The sequence below is a fragment of the Cajanus cajan genome, chromosome 10 (assembly GCF_000230855.2).
Source record: "Cajanus cajan strain Asha chromosome 10, NIPB_CcT2T_4, whole genome shotgun sequence".
Lineage (NCBI taxonomy): Eukaryota > Viridiplantae > Streptophyta > Magnoliopsida > Fabales > Fabaceae > Cajanus > Cajanus cajan.
The window spans coordinates 8,765,128-8,779,619 of NC_138526.1; the positions used below are offsets into that span (position 1 = coordinate 8,765,128).

Sequence of the window (14,492 nt, forward strand, 5' to 3'; positions counted from 1 at the left end):
TGACTGGCCCAAACCTTCATGTCTAGCCAACTCCTCTTGGCTCCTTCAATATGTCACCTCTTGCCTTCCTAGGCATGATTCCATCAAGATTTCACGGGTCACTTTCTTTTTTTTTTGCAGTGCCTTAGGGTTAATGCAAAAGAGATCTCTACGTCTTGGGAAACCAACACCACTTGATCCTGAGATTGAAAGAACTCTCCTGAGAAGGAAAAGAAACCTTTCTAGAGAATTTGACATGGCTGCACAACGAGATAATTTACCGCTTCGGGATTACTCTGCACCCGTAGCTCGTGGGATACCTGGAGGGGAGATGCAAACTGGAGCTACTGTACCAGCTTCTCTGGTGAATATGCTCAAATAGAACACCTTTGGAGGACTACCATCAGAAGATCCTAATGACCACTTAGAGGGGTTCTTGGAAATCTGTGAGACCCAGCAATTTGATGATGAAGTTTCTGATGGAATGCGACTCCGCTTATTCTCACTCACCTTGAGAGATAAGGCAAAGGTGTGGCTGAGAACAGTGCCTAGAGAAAAGATAGCAACTTGGGAATTATGTGAAAGAGCTTTTCTAGAGAAATTCTTTCCTCCTTCTAAAACTAAAGAATTGAGGAAGAAAATCACTAATTTCCAACAAGGCACTGGAGAGACTATTTATGAAGCATGGGAGCGGTTCAAAGGATATCTTCAAGCATGCCCACAACATGGCTTCAACCGTTGGCTTACCATCCAATTTTTCTTTGAAGGATTGGACCAACAAAGCACCATGATATTAGACTCAGCAGCTGGAGGATCTTTCATGGGGAAACCTATTAATGACTGCATGATTATTTTGGAAAATGTAGCCTCAAATCACAGCCAATACAGTGAAAGAGAAGTCACAGCAAGGAAAGGAACTCCGGGGCGATATGAAGTGAACAATATTGAGTTACTCTTAGCAAAATTTGATACTCTTAATCAAAGATTAGACAAGATGGAAAAAGCTAAGGTTAATTCAGTGGCTACAAATCAAGTATGTGACCTTTGTAGGGAACAAGGGCACACTGCAGTAGATTGTACCTCAATTTTTACTGGAGAAAAAGAAGATACTACTGAACAGGTGGCAGCTTCTCATAATTTCTATGACACTCCTCGAAGAGAGAAGAGTAATCCATATTCCAACACATACAACCCTGGTTGGAAGAATCATCCTAACTTTTCTTGGAAGAATAACCCAGTTCAAGGAACTAGCAATCAGCAACCTAATTTCCGTCCGTCCAATCACTTCATTAATGGGGAAGGAAATCTAGTACAGACACCCTCAATTCAACAAAGTGTTTCAAGATTAGAAAACCTTATGGAGAATTTTGTCACTAATCAAAAACAGACCAATGATTCAATGGCAAATTCTATTCAAAACCTTGCTGTCAAGGTTGAGAATTGTAGACCCCTAAAATTGTCCGGGTCGGAAATAAAACTCGAAGACCCTCAAAGATCGAAGGAAAGTCAGCCAGAAGGACTCCTAGAAGACCATAGGATGGCTATCTGTAGGTTTAGAGGTCTTAGAGTAGCTTAAAATAAGGAAGTGGAGGGAATGAAGCCCAATACGGCCGTACTAAACTTAATACGGCCGTATTGAAGCTTCAATACGGCCGCAGTGAACTCAATACGGCGTATTGAAGTTTCTGAAACTTCAATACGGCCGTACTGAAATCAATACGGCCGTATTGAAGCTTCAATACAGCCGCAGTGAACTCAATACGGGCGTATTGAAATTTCTGAATTTCGATACGGCCGTATTGAACTCAATACGGCCGTATTGAAGTTCAAAAATTTCAATACGGCCGTATTGATTCCATAGCCCGTACTGCGCCTCATTCCTATAAATATGACGTCAATTTGACGTCATTTGACACTTTCACACACAGTTTTAACCCTCTTCTTGAGTATTCTGGGTTTTTTTGAGCAGTGCTCTGCCTAGAAATCACTCGGAGAGTTGATCCGACGAAGTTTTTGAGTTCTGAGCATTTTGCTTGAGTCTCGAACTAAGTCGAAGGGAAATCCATCGGATTTCCAAGTCAAAAATTATTTTTTAGGAAGGAGTGAGCGGGCTTGTAGAGCGAGGGAACGCCAAAAAGCTTCCCAGTTTTACTTGATATATAAAAAGCACGCTTCAAGAGGTTTCTTTTCTAAAAATCCCTTCTTTTACTGCTTTCTGTGTGCATATTAAACTGTCATCATGTAGATAGTTAATTTATAATTGCTTAGAATAAATAGGGGTAATTTAGTAATTTTTGCGCTATTATTTTAGAAATAATCTGTCATAGGGAACCCGAAAGGGGCGCTGTGGGGTGCTAACACCTTCCCCACGCGTAACCGACTCCCTTACCCAACTCTGGTTGTAATGGCCGAAGTTGATTTATAAAATCAATTGCCTTATCCCTTTTTCCAATGTTTTGAGTAAAACATTGGTGGCGACTCCATGAACCCTTCCTTTTTATGAAAACCGCTAATCTATGGAGGGTCCCGCTTGGGATTAACATGGATTGGTGAGCCTTTTAATAAAATTGCTCGTTTGACGAGGTCTCAGTTTGAGAATAAGTCATTCTAGCAATCCACATTTTTAAACAATAAAAGAGTCCAACCATCCTTCGCGAGTGCCGAAAGCCCGTTTCGGGCCGGTGGCGACAAGAATATTACTCTCCACAACAAGATGCTGGAAAATCAAATTGCACAGTTGATGCCTAGTTCAAACAATTCTCCAGGTAAGTTCCCAGGTAAAACAGTTGCAAACCCAGCTGAAAATGTTAATGCTGTTACTTTAAGGAGTGGGAAGAAATTAGACAGACCTGTGTCTAATCAAAATGATAATATTGAGATTGATGAAGACGCTTCTCCTATGGTTGAAAAACCTGAAAAAGAGAGATTAGAAAAAGAAAAAGTATCTTCATCAAAGCCTCAAACTGTTTATCACCCTCCAATTCCTTTTCCTCAAAGGTTAGCAAGGACTAAACTTGATAGACAATTTGAAAAATTTTTAAATATGATCAAACAAGTGTATGTAAACATTCCATTTGTAGAAGCTCTACAACAGATGCCTACATATGCTAAATTTCTTAAGGATCTTTTAGCTAACCGAAGGAAATTGGATGATAGAGAGACTGTTACATTGATCCATCATAATTTGCCCAAAAAACTTAAGGATCCTGGTAGTTTCTCTATACCTTGTCTCATAGGGAGTGGATGTTAGTACGGCCGGTTGTCGAATGGGTCTATAGGTGCCCATAGACCGTTGTCGGAAAACATCACTCAAGGTGATAACCATGAACTTGAGTCCGACGGTGCGTTGGAGCTTTCCATCGACCTACGATGAGAGGAATTGGGTCCCTATAATGGGGGCACCTTGGGGGCCTTGGACTGGTGAGAACAGTTAGAACCACCTTGAATATGCACCATTTCTGCAGGATACCCCTACCTCGTGATTCGCTCGTGACTGTTCGTGGATGAGTGAATTGTTTGTGTAAATGCTTATGTGCAATTGTTTGTGCATTAATAATAAACCTCATGATAAGGTCTAAAGAATAATCCCCATGCATGAAAATACCATGACATGAGAGGAAAGACCATGTGTGGAAATATAATAAAAGTGAGGAGCATGTACATCATTACCAATAAGACCTCATGCATCCTCATCAATTATTCATTTTAGGATCACCAATACCCTCTCGATGTGAGTAAAAGGGACCCATGACTATTGAGATCCTCCGTTGGGGAGAGATCATAGGCTAGGGAGGGTGATAAACCTTCATCTTAAAAAGGCAGCGCCTTAAAGATGGAGGGTTATCAAGCTCATGTCAAGAGTGTATTCATACCATAATTAAACTAATTAGATTAAAATATTCATTTTTAGAAAGTGGCTGGTCATCTCTCTGTCCTCACACGCGCACAGAAAATCAAGAAGATGGAAGCGCTGGAGGACCAAAATAAGAAGCTTACAGCCGAGCTCTCACAGCTCAAAGAACAAATGGCGCAAATGATGGAACTCATGCGTCACCATAATGTACATGGGTCTCACCACAGTGACCATGAGTCCCATCATCATGAGGAAGAGGAGGTGCATGAAGAAGAGCCTCCGCACGCCATACCTATTGGGGCTGAAATTATGATTAAAGAGCCCGAAGTTTCAAAGGAACAATTCCACGCCCTAGAGGATCGGCTAAGGGCTATGGAGGGGCATGATTTTGACATTAAAGATGCCGCCGACATGTGTTTAGTGAGGGACATCCAATTTCCTCCTAAATTTAAAGTGCCGGATTTCCCAAAGTACGTGGGATCGACTTGCCCCAAGAGTCATCTCACCATGTACTGCCGAAAGATGGCTGCATATGCTACCAATGAAAAGCTTTTAATTCATTGCTTTCTGTAGACCCCTAAAATTGTCCGGGTCGGAAATAAGACTCGAAGACTCTCAAAGACTGAAGGAAAGTCAGCCAAAAGGACTCCTAGAAGACCCTGGAAGACTTTAGGATGATTGTCTGTAGGTTTAGAGGTCTTAGAGTAGCTTAAAATAAGAATGTGGGAGGATTGAAGATCAATACGGCCTCCTAGAGGTTCAGTACGGCCGTACTGAACATTTTGAACTACAATACGGCCGTACTGAACTCAATACGGCCGTATTGAAGTTTTTGAACTTCAGTACGGCTGTACCAAATTCAATACGGCCGTACCGTAGTTCAAAATTTTGGTACGGGCCGTATTGATGTCATAGGCCGTATTGCGCCTCACTCCTATATATAGGACGTCATTTGGACGTTCCTCCACACTTTTTCACTCAGTTTTGACTCCCTCCTTGAGTATTCTGGGGTTTTTGAGCAGTGTTCTGCCCTAGAAATCTCTCTGGGAGTCGATCCGACGAAGTTCTGGAATTCCGAGCACTTAGCTTGGAGATTCGAACCTAGTCGAAGGGAAATCCTCCGGATTTCCGTAGTCAAAATTTTATAGGAGGGAGCGAGCGGGCTTGTAGAGCGAGGGAACGCCAAAAAGCTTCCCAGTTTTACGAAATATATAAAAGCACGCTTCAAAGGTTTTCTTCTTAAAATCCTTCCTTTTACTGCTTTCTGTGTGCATATTTAAACTGTCATCATGTAGATAGTTAATTTATAATTGCTTAGAATAAATAGGGGTAATTTAGTAATTTTACGCTGTTATTTTAGAAATAATCTGTCATAGGGAACCCGAAAGGGGCGTTGTGGGGTGCTAACACCTTCCCCACGCGTAACCGACTCCCTTACCCAACTCTGGTTGTAATGGCCAAAGTTGATTTATAAAATCAATTGCCTTATCCCTTTTTCCAATGTTTTGAGTAAAACATTGGTGGCGACTCCACGAACCCTCCTTTTACGAAAACCACTAATCCATGGAGGGTCCCGCTTGGGATTAATATGGATTGGTGAGACTCTTTCAATAATAAATTGGATAAGATCGACAAGGTCTCAGTTTGAGAACAAGTCGTTCTAACAATCCAATACATTTTCAAAACCAAAATAAAAAGCGAGCTCGACCGTCTTCGCGACCGCCGAGGCCCGTTTGGGTCGGTGGCGACAGATGGCGACTCCACTGGGGAAGCCTCGAGAGTCAGTCCCATTTAGTGACAGATTATTTTTAACAAATAATAGTTAAAAATTACTTCGTTACCCCTTGCTTGTATGATAACATGATTTATTATATGGCTTAAAATAACTGTTGTATGTTTAAATTCCGCAATTGTTTGAAATAAAAACTGCACACAAACCTTTGCACACAACAGTTCCCTCTATACCCGGGGGCATGAGTGATTAACCATAGGGAGTGGATGTTAGTACGGCCGGTTGTCGAATGGGTCTATAGGTGCCCGTAGACCGTTGTCGGAAAACATCACTCAAGGTGATAACCATGAACTTGAGTCCGACGGTGCGTTGGAACTTTCCATCGACCTACGACGAGAGGAATTGGGTCCCTATAATGGGGGCACCTTGGGGGCCTCAGACCAAGTGAGAAAAGTTAGAACCTCCTTGAATATGCACTTTTCTGCAGGAGACCCCTACCTCGTGATTCGCTCGTGACTGTTCGTGGATGAGTGAATTGTTTGTGCATTTTTATGTGACATTGTATGAGCATACATTTGCACCTTTTAAACATACAACATTCTTTTTTAAATAAAAAGAATAAATAGAAATAAAGATCTTCTAGTACATGGTGTTAACATCTACCTTCATTGCATTCATATAGGTAGTTTCCCTTTTCACCCAAAAAATACAAAAAAAGATACAAAATATTCAAAAGAAAAAATATGTATTTACCCAAACCAAGCAATATCATGCATCATCTTAGGAAAATCCTAAAAACATGATAATGCTTAGTTCAATAAACACAATGCATGCATATTCAACATCATCATCTCATGCATATAGATCATGGAGGGATCTAGGAATCATTCATTTCATACATCCCTCCTAGTAATTCAGTAATAAACATAAATAAAAAGAAAGGATTAAATCGATGCGTATGTTCAAAAATGGATCGCACGCCGTTCGTCATCAAGTGTAAGCCAACAACCGCGCCAAGCGAGCGCACATCAACTCCGTTGTTGGTAATCAAGACGAATAAAGGGGAAGGTCCGACACCATTAAGGATCACCGCTCCAAAACCTTTCCCCTACGAATCAAATAAGGCTGTGCCGTGGATATACGACATCCACTCTTCTGTCGACAGCGATATCTCCAACATCGCTGGACTTGGGGGCATGACTAGGAGTGGCAGGATCTACACTCCCGAAGATCTTCATGACAAAACTCCCAAGAATAAAGGGAAAGAAAAAGAGGAAAAAACCGAGGAAAATAAGGAATCCGAGGAGGAGACAGACAAGCTGTTAAAATATATCCGACAGAGCGAGTATTCCATCACGGATCAACTTCATAAGACGCCAGCAAAGATTACTCTGTTGTCGTTGATCCTATGCTCCGAACCGCATCGGCAAGCTCTGTTGAAAGTCTTGAACGAGGCATACGTGTCGCACACTATCTCCCAAGACGAGTTTGAGGGGATTGTTAGTCACATCAAGGCTAATGATCACCTCACCTTCATCGATGAAGAAATCCCCGCCGAGGGATCAAACCACAACAAGCCCTTGCACATCTCTATAAAGTGCAAGGAGTATCACATCGCTAAAAGTCTTGGTAGATAATGGATCTTCCTTGAACATGATGCCAAAAAGAACGTTCGATCAGATGGCAATCAAGGGAGTCCAAATGCGCCCAAGCAACATGATCGTTCGAGCTTTCGATGGATCTAAAAGAGAAGTGGTGGGAGAGATCAATCTTCCAATCCAAATTGGACCCACTATCTTCAACGTCGAATTTCAAGTGATGGACATCACTCCCGCATACAGCTGTCTCCTCGGCCGACCTTGGATTCATGATGCGAAAGCTGTACCCTCTACGCTCCACCAGAAAGTCAAGTTCATCGTGGGTGACAAACTGGTGACCGTGCAAGCTGAAGATGACATACTCATCAGCAAACCATCCACCATATCTTACGTGGATGCAGCGGAGGAAGCTTTAGAAACCGCCTTCCAAGCATTGGAAATCGCCGATGTCGAAATGTTTCCCCGAGAAATGAAGAAGGTAGCCTCCATGCTCACCAAGAACGGATACTTGCCGGGACAAGGATTAGGCAAGGACTCCCAAGGAATCCCGGAGCTACCCATTATCAAGGATAATCCGGGGAAACAAGGGTTAGGATACAACCCTAACAAAGATCAAAGAACGAAGAGGAATCAAGATCCTTCTCGACGTTCTTTAAGCCAGATCTTTAGGAAGGCCGGTTCACAAGCGTCAAGGCCGGTCGTCGTCATCAAGTGTTCTCCTCCTTCCGATAGGGATGTGTAAACCCGATGACTATTAGAGATTACTCCTCGGGGACAGCCCGACCCCCGAGCCTCGATAGGGCACATGTTTCCATCATGATTATAATAAAATCATTCTTCATTATTTCTTATTGCTTCTTTTCTCGCTTGCAATAAAATTCTAGACCACATTATTTTAACCCTGTTTGAATAAGCATAAATGAGGTTAAAATCATCTTGATAACAATAAACCCGCATCATTTTTATGTGGAAGTGTGCATGATAGCTTGGAGCACCTTTTCTTGGCATCAATAAGTGCCATCATGGATAAAAGAAATCCTAAAGATAATAAGCTCGGCAGGAAACCCAAAAAGGGGACTGCGCAAAAATAAGAGCAAAAGACCCGCTAGGAATCCCACAAAAGGGTGACCTAGGCAAAAATTAGGGTTACAAAAATGAACAAAAAACAAAGGTCCGCTAAAACGCCACAAAAGGGGGTTTTAGGCAAAAATAAGGACAAACAGAAAAACAAAATAAATCCATGATGGTACCATCAAATGAATTCAACAAGGGGCTCAAGAAAAGCTATCCAAGTTGTCAAAGCACAATCATTAATAACAAAGATGTGCTTAACTTCATAAGTGTTTAATCAAACAAACCTAAACACAATAAGCCTACCAATGGCCAGCCATTCTTACAAAAACAATTTTTCAAAAATAAAATAATCCCCTCTAAAACACAAACTTTTGAAAAATATACCCTTTCCTTCTTTTCTCTCTTGTCCCAACGATTTTTGAATAATCTAGTGGAAACATGGAGATATAGTGGTCAATAGGAGGGTTGACACATTTTCTAAAGAAAGGGAAGAATCATTTGGTTGATGACACCAAAATCAAATATGCATCATTCCTCGGTAACAGAAATCGGCAGAGCACAGTCCGTCTGGAGGAATGGCAAAATCCAAACACAAAAACGCATCGGTTAATTCTTTTGAAAAAAGGATCAAATAGAATTAGGTGCATCATACTGCATACATGCATACAGATGATAGGTGTACTGGAAGATCACTTATTCTCTGTTTATTGAAAAAACAAAAAATAATAAAAAATATAAATTTCAGAAAAAACAATGCGCCCGTACCATGTTCAGTACACCCATACTAAAATCAGGGTTATGAACAAAATTTCAACTCAACATGGGCGTACTGAAATGGATGCGGCCGTATTGGCCATAAAGAAATTTTCAAAGACCTCGTCATGAGGCAATTGCATAAAATAGAAAAAAATAGAAAATTGCTTGTGTATGACAGCAGTCAACAAAAGCCGAAAATGAAAAAAGGCAAGGATATAGAAAATCCAACAAACAAGATTGCACAGAATAACTGAGCCTGGAGAGGCTTGCCGAAAGAATACTCTCAGAATAACTGAGCCTGGAGAGGCTTGCCGAAAGAATACTCTCAGAATAACTGAGCCTGGAGAGGCTTGCCGAAACAATACTCCCACAGAATAACTGAGCCTGGAGAGGCTCGCCGAAATAATACTCTCAAAATAACTGAGCCTGGAGAGGCTTGCCGAAATAATACTCTTTAAGAATAATTGAGCCTGGAGAGGCTCGCCGAAATAATACTCTCAAAATAATTGAGCCTGGAGAGGCTCGCCGAAATAATACTCTCTCATAATAACTGAGACATTTCTGTACAGAAAAAGCCAAAACCAATAAAGAAAAGGCAAAAACGAAAAAAAGCCGTAACCAATAAAAAGGCAAAACATAGAAAAAGCCGAAAACGAAAAAGGCAAAAATACAGAAAATGCAACAAACAGCTTGTATAGAATAATCGAGCCTGGAGAGGCTCGCAGAAATAATACTCCCCAAAGGGAACCTCAGCTCACGAAGCCAATATCCAACAAGAGCTTTCAAAGCAAGATCGTCAAAATCTCCCAAAGGAAGTACGATCATCCAAGTAATATATCCAAGTCAAAGGACTTCAGACTTCCTCAGTGGAAAGTAGCTCTCCGACTCAGGCATTGATTGAGGCTAAGCCTGTAGAGGCTTCCTAAATAATACTCTCCCGATCAGACAGAATAATTGAGCCTGGAGAGGCTCGCAGAAATAATACTCCTTCAGAATAATCGAGCCTGGAGAGGCTCGCAGAAAGAATACTCCCTTCAGAATAACTGAGCCTGGAGAGGCTCGCAGAAAGAATACTCCCTCAGAATAATTGAGCCTGGAGAGGCTCGCAGAAAGAATACTCCCTCAGAATAATTGAGCCTGGAGAGGCTCGCAGAAACAATACTCTTCCTTCAGAATAGTTGAGCCTAGAAAGGCTCGATTCCCCAGAGATATCTCAAGCTTACACTCACGGGCCAAATTCCCCAGTGAAAGCTATCAGAATGCGATCAGCGAAATCCCCAAAGGAGGCCTGATCATCCAAGAAAAATGTCTAAGGACTTTAAACTTCCCCAATGGAGGATAGCTTTTCAACTCAAAAGCGATGAGTGAAGCTAAGCCTGAAGAGGCTTTCTAAATAATACTCTGGGATGAATAAAAACTTCAAATCCCCAATCGCCTACTAAAGAGGCATCTCTTCAAAAGGAAGACCAATAAACTATTCCCCAAGTGGAATTTGGCTCTCAGCCTAACAAATGAACGTCAAGATGATCTGCCTAACAAAAGAGGCCAATCAACATCAATCCCCAGTGGATGATCGCCTATCCAAGAGGCATCCCCACAAAAGGGGAAGAAAATCAAAAAGATTAATAAAATTCCCCAAAGCGGAATTTGGCATCCCGCCAAAACATCGAACATCAAGACTATCTGCCTAACAGAAGAGGCCAGTCAAAAAATCAACATGTCAACATCCCTAGCGGATAACAGCCTACACAGAGGCTACAAAACCAGAAAAGTCAAAAAGAGTCACCCGAATAAGGATAACCGGGATACTCCACCAACGTCAACAGGACGTCAGCCAAACATAAGGCATCGCTCATTTCAAAAAGAGCATCTTTGTGTCTACACCCCAAGGAAACAGAAATTCCTCAATGGGCACCAACCATACAATGCAAAGTTGGGACACAAGAACCTATGAGTAACTGCATATCCCCGAGACGGATCCCTGCATTATCCAGCCCTCAGCGGCATCAAAATCAAAATCAAACCGTCGAAACAGCATCGTGGACTGTGGAGACAAATCAATCACAGATCCCTGGAGAGGGCAAACTCGCCATGCCGAAGTGATCAGAAACACGGAGGCAGACCCTGGAGAGGGCAAACTCGCCATGCCGAAGTGAACAGAAACACGGAGGCAGACCCTGGAGAGGGCAAACTCACTTTGCCAAAGTGATCAGAAACACGGAGGCAGACCCTGGAGAGGGCAAACTCAGTACCGAAGTGTTCAGAAAGCACGGAGGTATGCAACTTTCGGCTCGGGCGGCGAGTAAAGTTGTATCTGGAGAGACGGTACTCACCCTGGAGAGGGCAAACTCAGTACCAAAGTGTTCAGAAAGCACGGAGGTATGCAACTTTCGGCTCGGGCGGCGAGTAAAGTTGTATCTGGAGAGACGGTACTCACCCTGGAGAGGGCAAACTCAGTACCAAAGTGTTCAGAAAGCACGGAGGTATGCAACTTTCGGCTCGGGCGGCGAGTAAAGTTGTATCTGGAGAGACGGTACTCACCCTGGAGAGGGCAAACTCAGTACCGAAGTGTTCAGAAAGCACGGAGGTATGCAACTTTCGGCTCGGGCGGCGAGTAAAGTTGTATCTGGAGAGACGGTACTCACCCTGGAGAGGGCAAACTCTGTACCAAAGTGTTCAGAAAACACGGAGGTACGCAACTTCCGACTCGGGCAGCGAGTGAAGTTGTACTCACAGCTTCCAGCTAGGGCGTCTAGCGAGGCTAACCTGGAGAGGCTACTCAACCAATTTTCCACCGGAAGACGCTACAAGTCAGAAGGTTGGCATATCACCCGGACAATTGGGTCAACTCCTTTACTTGTCAACCGGTAAACTAAAAGGCCGTTTGACCAAGTAAAGGGGGGGGCAGCTGTAGACCCCTAAAATTGTCCGGGTCGGAAATAAGACTCGAAGACTCTCAAAGACTGAAGGAAAGTCAGCCAAAAGGACTCCTAGAAGACCCTGGAAGACTTTAGGATGATTGTCTGTAGGTTAAGAGGTCTTAGAGTAGCTTAAAATAAGAATGTGGGAGGATTGAAGATCAATACGGCCTCCTAGAGGTTCAGTACGGCCGTACTGAACATTTTGAACTACAATACGGCCGTACTGAACTCAATACGGCCGTATTGAAGTTTTTGAACTTCAGTACGGCCGTACCAAATTCAATACGGCCGTACCGTAGTTCAAAATTTTGGTACGGGCCGTATTGATGTCATAGGCCGTATTGCGCCTCACTCCTATATATAGGACGTCATTTGGACGTTCCTCCACACTTTTTCACTCAGTTTTGACTCCCTCCTTGAGTATTCTGGGGTTTTTGAGCAGTGTTCTGCCCTAGAAATCTCTCTGGGAGTCGATCCGACGAAGTTCTGGAATTCCGAGCACTTAGCTTGGAGATTCGAACCTAGTCGAAGGGAAATCCTCCGGATTTCCGTAGTCAAAATTTTATAGGAGGGAGCGAGCGGGCTTGTAGAGCGAGGGAACGCCAAAAAGCTTCCCAGTTTTACGAAATATATAAAAGCACGCTTCAAAGGTTTTCTTCTTAAAATCCTTCCTTTTACTGCTTTCTGTGTGCATATTTAAACTGTCATCATGTAGATAGTTAATTTATAATTGCTTAGAATGAATAGGGGTAATTTAGTAATTTTACGCTGTTATTTTAGAAATAATCTGTCATAGGGAACCCGAAAGGGGCGTTGTGGGGTGCTAACACCTTCCCCACGCGTAACCGACTCCCTTACCCAACTCTGGTTGTAATGGCCAAAGTTGATTTATAAAATCAATTGCCTTATCCCTTTTTCCAATGTTTTGAGTAAAACATTGGTGGCGACTCCACGAACCCTCCTTTTACGAAAACCACTAATCCATGGAGGGTCCCGCTTGGGATTAATATGGATTGGTGAGACTCTTTCAATAATAAATTGGATAAGATCGACAAGGTCTCAGTTTGAGAACAAGTCGTTCTAACAATCCAATACATTTTCAAAACCAAAATAAAAAGCGAGCTCGACCGTCTTCGCGACCGCCGAGGCCCGTTTGGGCCGGTGGCGACACTTTCAAGAGAGCTTGGCTGAAACCACACTCAATTGGTATATGCAGCTGGATGGAAATCTAGTACACACATGGAGGCAGTTGGCCGACGCCTTTCTCAAGCGCTATAAATACAACATCGACCTAACACCCGATAGGTCAGATCTTCAAGCCTTGAGTAAGAAAAATGATGAATCTTTCAAGGCGTACGCCCAACGATGGAGGGAGTTGGCGGCACAGATAGAGCCCCCGCTGTTGGATAAGGAGACGGTGTCCTTATTCATAAACTCGTTGACCGGTCCCTATTATGACAAGATGATAGGGAACACGACAACACTCTTCTCGGACATCATCACCATTGGGGAGAGAGTGGAACAAGGACTTAAAAGTGGGAAGCTAGCTGGGCTTTCCCAATCATTTGAAGCCAAGAAGACCTACGGGAAGAAGAAGGAGGGAGGAGTCAATGCCGTAAATATTTCTTCATCTTCTTCCACTTCGAAGTCAGGAAAGTCGCAACACAACCCTGTGAGGAAGTTTGATAAACTTCCGACCACATATAGCGACCTCCTGCCGAAGCTAGTGGAAGCACGTCTTCTAGCTTATGTTCCACCAAAGAAAATGGATCCACCCTACCCCGATTCGTACAATCCACAAGATAAATGTCTATACCATTCGGGGGCACCGGGGCACTCAACGGAGAACTGCAGAGTTTTCAAATATAAGGTCCAAGACCTTATTGATGCTGGGTAGGTCACCTTCGATTCGACAGCGCCCGACGTGAGCAAGAACCCTCTGCCAAAGCAGGAGTAGAGAGAAGGGCAAGCCACGATAGGGCCCCTCCTTAATTTTCTTTTTGGGACTCATGATCAGTACCCGAGATCATGAGGACCTTTCATGTAAATAAGGGTTTTTCTACAGTTTTAATACATATCAATAAAGAGGCATTTTTCACGTATCATTCTTTTGTTCTTTTCTCTCTTTCCCCATTAACATTAATAATTCTAAACCTAAACAGAACCAATAAAATAATTATGTCTGTAATTGTTCGCTCTGACCGGGATCCAAAAGTGAATGGGTTGAGTTGGAGAGTGATGAGGAGACCATCTCTCCGGATCTGCAAAGACTGCTAGAACGAGAAGCTCGCTTACTCCAACTCGTCAAGAGAAATTGGAGACTGTGAATTTGGGGCATGGCCGAGAGATATAAGAGGTCAACATTGGGACCCATATCAGTGATGAAATAAGGACACATGTTTCCGCTATGATTATAATAAAATCATTCTTCATTGCTTCTTTCCTTGCTTATAATAAAATTCTAAACCACATCATTTTTAACCCTGTTTGAATAAACATGAATGAGGTTAAAATCATCTTAATAATAATAAACCCACATCATTTTCATGTGGAGGTGTGTGTGACGACTTGGAGCACCT

The 14,492-nt window shown here is 42.7% G+C and overlaps 1 long non-coding RNA gene and 1 other non-coding gene across 2 annotated transcripts; one reads left to right on the forward strand and one right to left on the reverse strand.

The window, feature by feature from the left end:
* Window positions 1-604: 604 nt before the first annotated feature.
* Window positions 605-711, reverse strand: LOC145952959 (small nucleolar RNA R71). The gene has a single exon (XR_014430464.1). It is a non-coding gene; the product is annotated as a small nucleolar RNA R71 (small nucleolar RNA).
* Window positions 712-11,432: 10,721 nt separating this feature from the next.
* LOC145952774 (uncharacterized) lies at window positions 11,433-14,018 on the forward strand. Its single transcript, XR_014430267.1, has 2 exons — window positions 11,433-12,563; window positions 13,130-14,018. It is a non-coding gene; the product is annotated as an uncharacterized LOC145952774 (long non-coding RNA).
* The last annotated feature ends 474 nt before the right edge of the window (window positions 14,019-14,492 follow it).